The sequence below is a fragment of the Pseudorasbora parva genome, chromosome 11 (assembly GCF_024679245.1).
Source record: "Pseudorasbora parva isolate DD20220531a chromosome 11, ASM2467924v1, whole genome shotgun sequence".
Classification (NCBI taxonomy): Eukaryota; Metazoa; Chordata; class Actinopteri; order Cypriniformes; family Gobionidae; genus Pseudorasbora; species Pseudorasbora parva.
The window spans coordinates 19,806,629-19,816,598 of NC_090182.1; the positions used below are offsets into that span (position 1 = coordinate 19,806,629).

A 9,970-nucleotide genomic window follows, 5' to 3' on the forward strand; every position below is an offset into this window, starting at 1 on the left:
ATTTCAATAGGTGCCTCCGCACCTTCGGTGCTTGGCCCCTAAATATAGCTGCAAGCAGCCATTATCGGGGCCAAGCGCAAAGAAGAAGACAAGACATGCCAGCATGGCTGGAAGTCTCAAGCCAACTGCAACAATGAGCCATTAAGGACCTATTAAGTTGATTTTAGGCAAAATAGCAGTCAAATTTTAAATACAGTCAATAATAATGGTTTAATGGTTTATCACTTTCGACCAATAGGTGTCACTGTTACGAAACTGATGTGGTTTAGTCAGATTGAGATGACAATGACACATGCAAAGTTTGGTGTCAATATGTCAAAGCATTGCAGAGATACAGCCTCAAGAGTAATTTTTGCATCATGGCTCAACTCTGTTGCAGTGGTATATGAAAACTGTTTTGTCTATCAATCCGAAATCCATAACTATTTGTCAGCATGGTCTGAAGACGATACGGATCAATTTTGGTGAAAATCGGACAAACGGTCTAGGATGAGTTTGAAAAAGTAGATTTTTAACAAATAACAAGATGGAGCACAGATATGTTTGCAAAATATGGCAAAATTGGTATCTATCTTCTCGGCATGAGCCAATGAATGTATTATGACCAGTCTCATTACAATAGGCTAATTTAATCAAAAGTTATTAGCATTTTTGTACATTTTATTACAACTTTTGACCACAAGGTGGCGCTACCCCGAAACTTTTTGAGTATCTTCAGGACATGGAGCGGAAGACACATACCGAGTTTTGTAACGATACGCTAATGCATTCGTAAATTATAGCATTAGCATTTTAAACCATAATACTGCATTGAAGTCAATGGGAATTTCATGTTTTGTTTTATTATAGCGCCACCAAGAGGCACAATCCCACCAATTTTTTTATGTGTCCTCATAGTGAGCCCATACATATGTGTGTCAAGTTTGGTGAAAATATCTCATTTTGTTTTGGAGTTATAGACATTTATATGAAAAAACACGTAAAAAAGGACTGACACCTGACTTTGATTGGATTTTACTACCCCTTACTATCAATATTTTGAGATTTGGGCATTAGCGTATAGCTATCGACCTATGTTTCCGAACTTCTGAGGCTGGTTTCGTCTCGATCGGACTAGCGGTTTCGAAGATATCAGCAAATGTTTTTTAAGCACTAAATTACAACTCTGCGCAAACCATATGCCGAAACCTGGCAAGTCTGGTATCGTTGGAGTCGGCAAGGATTCAGGAGACCAAAAAACACACTCCCATCAAAATATGTCAACCACACCCAAAGTTATAAGCGTTTGAAAAAAAAAATTCTCCACTAGGTGGCGCTGTTTCGAAACTTCTCAGGCTACTTCAGGGCATCGTGGTGATGACCCATACCAAGTTTCATAACAATCTGTTCATGCGTTCATAAAATACAGCATTTTTGCACATAATTCAAAATGGCCGACATCCAAAATGGCCGACATGGTAAAATTGGATATCAGTCGACTCGGCATGACGCCCTGAATCTAATGAGACCAATTTTATGATTTTTGGATAAACGGTTCAGAAGTTATAAGCCAAAATAGGCATTTTTCGTATCTCCGGACAGGTAGGTGGCGCTGCGCCGAAACGCTGCATGTTGCTTCAAGTCATGCTTGTGATGACATGTACCAAGGTTGGTTTGAATACGATAAAGCGTTGCGGAGATATAGCCTTTAGTGTGTTTTTGCAACCTCCACGTAAAATTTGTTTGTGCGTTTATTGAAAACAATTGGACGAATCAACTTGAATTCCATAACTTTTTGTCAACATGCTCTGAAGATGATCTGTTTCAATTTTCGTGAAAATCGGAGCAACGGCCTAGGAGGAGTTCGAAAAAGTAGGTTTTTCAGAAAATTCAAAATGGCGGGAAAATTTGCATACCGGAAAATGACATCATAGGGTGAAATCGAATCGGCTTGAGCCAAGGAATCCGATGAAAAAAGAATTTTGTTTCTAGCCCTTAGGGGTCAAAAGTTATAAGCATAAATATGAGTGAAACTTTGGACAGGTGGTGGCGCTAGAGGGATTGAGTTAGAGGCACCAAATTTGCTATAGTGACAGCTCAGACTGGCCTCTATGAGTGTGCCAAATTTCACAACTTTTTACCATACGGTTCTATGGGCTGCCAGAGACTCCTATGGCGGAAGAAGAAAAAGAAGAAGAAGAAGAAGAAGAAGAAGAAGAAGCAGAATAATAATAATAGGAACACTAACAATTTCAATAGGTGCCTCCGCACCTTCGGTGCTTGGCCCCTAATAATAGGAACACTAACGATTTCAATAGGTGCCTCCGCACCTTCGGTGCTTGGCCCCTAAATAAGCGGTTCCATAGTGTAGTGGTTATCACGTCTGCTTTACACGCAGAAGGTCCTGGGTTCGAGCCCCAGTGGAACCAAGCGTTTTTCGTGTTATGGTTTGCAGACGTTTAGTCCCCCGAATGACGTCGCGGCTTCTACAAGCGCTCGTGGTGTTTCCTGGTAAACATGGTTTCGCATAACAATGTATAAAAATCAGTGATACGCGCATCTTATGAGCGGACAGGCCGCTTGAATAGGCCGGTGGAACTCTGAGTGCTATAAATAAATCATATTTGTATCATTTGGTGGAAAATGGATCAAATTGCAACGCCATTAGCTCAACAGTAAATAAAACCATTGGTTAATGACGGCGACAGGCGACATATAGGCTAAGCGGCGTGTTAGCGTGAAGTCAAAAATAGTGTTTGTGCGACCCCTAGTGTTAACTTTAATGCATTAATGCATTACACATTACGGCTTGATTGCCTTTCCTACAAATTAAGTCACAAATTAAAGTAGACTTTAATTAACGCAACTTGGCCCAGTGCTACACTTGTGGCATAGTGCTATTATAAATGTCATGATCATTTGTTTTAATCATAAATTAATAAAAAAAATATAGTCTATGATTGCACCGTAAGATTAAGCCTCTGTTTCATTTTTCAACAGAGCCGAGACAAAATGTTAATGTTTTTATGTTTATTGATGTAGCCTACCAGAAAAACCTGAAAAAGTAGCTAGAAAAGTTGTTTTGCTTCAGTTGAAAACCTCTGACCACTGGGGGGAAATTACTGGATGGGGGAGATATGGAAATTCACTGGGGATATTAAGAGATAGTTTAATTCTTAGTACTTTAATGCACAGGCAAATGCTCTAATATCAATACATTTTTATTTAATTAGAAATGACATAAAATTAACATGAAGATGATACTGAATAGTTTTAATGCCAAAATTGAGTTTGTTCAAATAACCATGTTTGCTACACTCTTCTAAACAAGAGGGTTCTTTGGCTAACTCTTTGTGGTGCTTTAATAATAGTATCATTGTTATTTTATAGGCTATTATTTATTAATTGTTTTTTACTCCTCTATCTGAATGCTAGATTAAAAAAAAGCAAGTTGATTTGAACCCATGTGCAGTTTCTATATTAAACATTTCTTTTTTCTTTTTGACATGGCAAATTGTGGCAAAATTGGCAGTGCTCTAACAACAGTTAGCTGAATAAATTAATAAATAACAATTGATATTGCGCATGATATAGCCTAGATATAATGAAGTCCAAGTTGAAGTCCTAGTGAAATATCTTCACAATCCTCTTTCTTTATGTCCTTCATTATGTGTGTATTTAGAGTGGCAGTTTCTCCCTGCAGATGATGAAGTTGGTACATGACAGCATCTGAAATACACAATTGAGTTTAGTCTCATCCCTTTGATTTTCCTAATAGTTATGTATGTGAAGGCCAAAATGAGCAAACATTGACAGTATGTGAGCCATTGTTAAAAGGAAAAAGTGTATGTTTAGGCATAAAGTAATCATCTAACAGGATGATAAATTCAATATATCTGACAATATCAATTTTCAGACAAATCCAATGGCAACTAAAAAAAAAAGGTTGGGTTTCTGGCACACGAGGCATGGTTATAGCTTTTTACAGACATATTTTATGCTATGAAATAAGCTAAAATAAATACCATTTGAAATACATACAATAATATCACTTCTGGGAAGAGGTTACTCTAATCCACATTTGTAAGCATTACAGCTTGTGAAAGCTATATAATATCAAATTTCCACTCTCTAAAATGATGAGCAAAATAAACGCTGAACAATAGACAATTTTCTGCCTTTCATTTGGAGTTTATAGACAAGAGATGGCATAAGGTTGTCCTCACTGAACAGATTTACTGAAATAGTTAAATATTGCAATTTCTTGATTTAATGACAGTGTAGGAGCTGTCCAAGGTTCTGAAGGAACATATTACATGATTTACAGTAAATAATAAACAAAATATTGATCAACATGCTCTTGATTAATTGATCTTTTATAAAAGAATATATATATAAAGGACTGATTCTACTGATTTAATAGTGTGTCTTCCTGAGTTTTGACTAGTTAATCAGTAACAGATATATATATATATATATATATATATATATATATATATATATATATATATATATATATATATATATATATATATATATATATATATATATATATATATATATATATATATATATATATATATATATATATACATACACACTCACCTAAAGGATTACTTCAGAACTGCCTTAATTCTACGTGGCATTGATTTAACAAGGTGCTGAAAGCATTCTTTAGAAATGTTGGCCCATATTGATAGGAGAGCATCTTGCAGTTGATGGAGATTTGTTGGATGCACATCCAGGGCACTAAGCTCCTGTTCCACCACATCCTAAAGATGCTCTATTGGGTTGAGATCTGGTGACTGTGGGGGCCATTTTAGTAAAGTGAACTCATTGTCATGTTCAAGAAACCAATTTAAAATTATTCGAGCTTTGTGACATGGTGCATTATCCTACTGGAAGTAGTCATCAGAGGACGGGTACATGGTGGTCATAATGGGATGGATATGGTCAGAAACAATGCTCAGGTAGGCTGTGGCATTTAAACGATGCACAATTGGCACTAAGGGGCCTAAAGTGTGCCAAGAAAACATTTCCCACACCATTACACCACCACTACCAGCCTGCACAGTTGTAACAAGGCATGATGGATCCATGTTCTCATTTTGTTTACGCCAAATTCTGACTCTACCATCTGAATGTCTCAACAGACCAGGCAACATTTTCCAGTCTTCAACTGTCCAATTTTGGTGAGCTTGTGCAAATTGTAGCCTCTTTTTCTATTTGTGGTCGAAAGGAGTGGTACCCGGTGGGGTCTTCTGCTGTTGTAGCCCATCCGCCTCAAGGTTGTGCATGTTGTGGCTTCACAAATGCTTTTCTGCATACCTCGGTTTTAACGAGTGGTTATTTCAGTCAAAGTTGCTCTTCTATCAGCTTATATCGGCCCATTCTCTTCTGATCTCTAGCATCAACAAGGCAATTGGATAGACCTACAACCAATCAGAGCAACGAATCGACGTATTACGCTAGTTGTCAAATGTTAACAGAGCTCAACTGCACTGTGTTGCCAAGTCCACGTTTTTTTCCGCGGGTTGTTTTCTATGTCCACGGGTTGACGCGACTATTATGTGATATATAGAACCATGAGTGCAAATTTTAGCAGGCAACCTTGTCAAAATACCCCCCCCCCCCCCCCCCCCCACACACACACATCAGTTCCATATGAATCAGTTAATTTAAACAAACATAATTTGTTCACATAACTTCAACATCATGGAATGAAGTATTTTTTAAGTAACCCAATTGAGTAGTCTCAAAATGATTTTAATATGGCTTCCACAACACAACAAGAGTGGTGTGCTCAGGGGGGCTTGAGACCCTGCCTCTTTAAAGGACAACTCCGGGGAATTTTTAAGTTTATCTTGATCGTTATATCTTTGTGAGTACAGTTTATAGAAGAAAAACGAACCGGATTGGTCCTTGCAACACGGAGCTGTTACAGTTAATTAAGTCACACACATTTACTTTAGACTCGACTTCAGACTCGTCCTGGAAAGACTTCAGACTCAACTCTAATTTTATTAACGCAGCGCACATTTTCTGTTTGATCCATGGCCTGTAGTTGGAGAAATTGAGATCAGGCATAGACGTAATGCAGTAGCAAACATTAATAGGGAAAGAAGGGTTAGCAAAAACATTACTCTGAAACAAGTGCAGTTATAGCCTACATAAGCTACCATATTTTACTCCAGGTTAAAAGAAAAGTGTGTTTTTCACTGCGAGCACATTCTCTGCAGTCCGAGCGCGATGCACTGAAGCTCACTCTCAGTCATATCAGAGGTAAATTATTAAAGGAAGTGTGTGTAAGATTGTGGCCAAAACTGGCACTGCAATCACTATTCCCTCTCCCCGTCCCCCCTGACTCGAGGTTGCCAGATAGGCTGCAGGATCAGCAGGAATGTTTGTAGCTGCAGCTGTGCTAACTAGAGCAGATCTGGATGCCCAAACACAACTGACTTTGTGATTGGTCGATAGGTGGAGGGTGGAGCTTCAGGCTAAAACTCAACATGACAACATCAACATCAGTTGAGGGCTTTTAAATTACAATATCCTGCTTGGACTACTGTTGTCAGTGGTATTTAAAATTAACATATATTTTTTTTAATGACTAGTGACATATCAGGGCCATTTTATGATTAATTGAAATACATTTCTTACATACAGTTCCTTTAACACCATCACCACAGTAGGCCTACATGTTTTATTGAACTAAATTACAATCGGCTATACAATACAATAAGAATACGCAGGTTACTTTTCAGAACAAGAGCGCACCCGAGTCCGTGATCCTCACACTGTTACTGTAAATCACGGCACAGTTCGGCGCGCACACACAAAATACCGGCAGATCAATAGGGAAATGCACATCTGGTTAGAAAAAAAACTAACCGGATTGGTGATTGCAACACGGAGCTATGCCCAGAGCCCCCCCCCCCCCCCCCCCCCAGGTAAGACGGCAGTTATGGGGGCATAAACGTAAAAGATGTCTTTGTGCCTCTTAACAGACACAAAATACAATTAAAATGTCTGTCCAACATGCAGGTTCCTTACATGACAATGAGATGCATTTAGCCACTTAGCCATTGTTTAAATTCACCTAAATAGTGTTTTAGACGGCTGGCTGTATCTCACGCTGCAGTCCCGTGGGAACTCAGTTGGAGACGGAAAAAAGGCAAATAGCCTTTTGGGAAGAGCGTTGTGTGTGTAAAGCATGATTATTTTATTACTGCATATCTTTCCTCAAGCCGTGTGTGCCCAAATGGAAGGATAAATAATGTTTACATTACCTCCACAGTGGATACACCCATCTTCGACCACAGAATGGTATTTTTCTTCAATCGGCCCCACTGTGTTGTGTCTGTGTAAGTTAGTCATCCTTGTCAAAGTGTTCGCTGCAAATTTTCACATTCTGTTGCCACAATACGGAAAGGCACAACCGTTAACCATTTCTTCTTCACTTGTGAGCCCGATCAGATCATCACTCTAGTGATGTCCGGTTCACAAACGAATCGCTCTTTTTAACCGGTTATTTTTAGTGAACCGGTCGAACCAGTTCACCAAATCAGACTGAATCGTTCTAAACAGTTCACGTCTCAAATCAGCGCTGATCACATAGTTACTCACTTTCTGACATGAATGACAGTCCCTCCGACTAGAAATAAACGAATGTCTTGAATTATATGTTGTAAACTCCAATCGTTCACTGAACTGAGACATGTTTTGCTGAGATAACTGATGAACTCACGAGCAGCTGATATTGAGCATGCGCGTGTAACTGAGCGGGCAGTGGTTCTCGGATTAGCAGTACAGAACCGAAAACCGTTTCTTTCGGACACGTTCAATACTGAGAACCGATGAGCAGAGCCTCTTCATACATACGACACTCTTCCCAACTTGAATTCCATTTTGTGTCTTTTAAGTGGCACAAATACGCACTTTACATGTATGCCCCCATAACTGCCATTTTAGCTGAGTGCTTTGGGCATTAAAGGGGGGGTGAAACACTCAGTTTCAGTCAATCTCATGTCAGTCTTGAGTACCTATAGAGTAGTATTGCATCCTTCATATCTCCGAAAAGTCTTTCGTTTTATTATATTTGTAAAAGAAATATGGGCTGTACCGAGTCTTTCCGGAAAAAACCGAGCGCCTGGAGGCGTATCGTGTGGGCGGAGCTAAAGAATGACATATGCGCAAAGCGGTGACGTCCTCAAGCGTGGAGAAACCCATCGCTAGCTCAGCTAATAGATATGATCCAGAATCTAATTCGGAGGCTGAAATAGAAACAGCAACAGCAGGACGTCCGTCTCTGTGGTATGTACTGTATTTAGAGGCCTGTCAACATGACATGATTCGGTTTATGGACTATTGTATGCAACCAAACCTTAGTAGCAAGCAAAACGGTTTTGCACGTCAGACTAGTGTAACGTTATAAGTTACAAAGAACAGCAATGAAGTCCGTTAGTGCATTTGAATGACGAAGCACGCGATCGTGTCGTTTACTGATGTTTACATACGCGACGATAAGCAACAGCACAGACATTTGAAGCAGTTTTACTTACCGGCTGCTTCCAAAGCAGGACCGAACCTTTATCGCTGGGACGGCTTCCTGCAAAAACACACTTCTTGGAGTGTGGAAATCCACTTTGCGATGCGACTGAAGCATTTCTGCGTTCAAATCGGTTCAAATGCAGCGCTGCCTTCCCGGAATGCTGTGCTGAAGCGTTGAAGTCGCTTAATGTCAAAGTGGAGGAATGAAGTGGAGCGCGGCACGCACTATAACCGACATTAGTGTTCACGGACGACTGGATCTGCAGCTGAGAGCAGTGTTTATGGGCGTGCATTTCCTCTCTCGCTCTAGTCACGCGCGCGCGCTACCCTACCGGGAGAAGAGCCCGTACGGCCCATACAAGGACCTTCCGATCTATTAACATCAAGTAGACCCATACTCGAAAAAAACTCTCCGAAACTTGTGAGAAACCGGAAGGAGTACTTTGACACAGAAATACTCTATCAAACGTCCAACATTAGTTTTTGAAACTTTGACTATGTTTAGGATGGGAATCCAAGTCTTTAAAAGCTCAGTATGCATGAAACAGCATTTCACCCCCCCCCCCCTTAACTGTAACAGCTCCGTAAGCACCAATCCGGTTAGTTTTTTTTTCTATAGACTGTACTCACAAAGATATAATGATCAAGATAAACTTAAAAATTCGCTGGAGTTGTCCTATAAAAAATAATAATGAGTAAATAAAGTTTATTTATTTATTTTAAATGCAGAGGCTCTGTTCTTTCTTTTGATTTATTGCATTCATACAGGAAAATATTCTGGGGGGTGGGGGCCACACATTTTTGTGTGCGAAAATTATGTTATTCACAAAACAATCTGGCTTGGTCACTATTGTATAGTTTGAGAGCTACTCTTTCTCTAAGGTCATTATATAATTTTTGAGTGATGTTTTTAAATTAAAAATAAATAATTAAGATCCACTAAAACTGTTTATGAATCCTGAACTTTAGTGTGTGTTTTAGTTACTTAACATGTAAAGTTATAGCTTATTTGTTGTTTTATAATAGTGTTCTAAAGCAGCTTTGCAGATAGGCTTATAGAAAATAAAATAAAAGGGAAAAAAGAGAAAAGAATTATAGTGCCAAACAACCCCTCAGCGAAGCTAAAAGCTGCAGGGTAGCTTAAAGATATTTAGGTAGATAAATACACATGCAGCTACTGAGCTCTCACTGTGACCATTTTTAATTTTTCTAAATTTGCTGTCAAAATTAAGTGGAGAATATTTGGCACATGATGTGGTGTATATCACACACTTAAGAGCTGTGGCATCAAGAATCGGCTCTGTTTGTTTTTTGTTTTGTTTTTATTCACTAAAAATTTAAAAATTCAATAACTTTATAAAATAAAATCTTAAGAGCAATCCCAATTATTTCCTGCTCCAACCTGCACCTAAAGAGGTGCATCACAAATTATGTTTCAAGG

The 9,970-nt window shown here is 39.0% G+C and overlaps 1 non-coding gene across 1 annotated transcript; it reads left to right on the forward strand.

The window, feature by feature from the left end:
• The first annotated feature begins 2,335 nt into the window (after nucleotides 1-2,335).
• Nucleotides 2,336-2,408, forward strand: trnav-uac (transfer RNA valine (anticodon UAC)). The gene has a single exon. It is a non-coding gene; the product is annotated as a tRNA-Val (tRNA).
• Nucleotides 2,409-9,970: the final 7,562 nt, after the last annotated feature.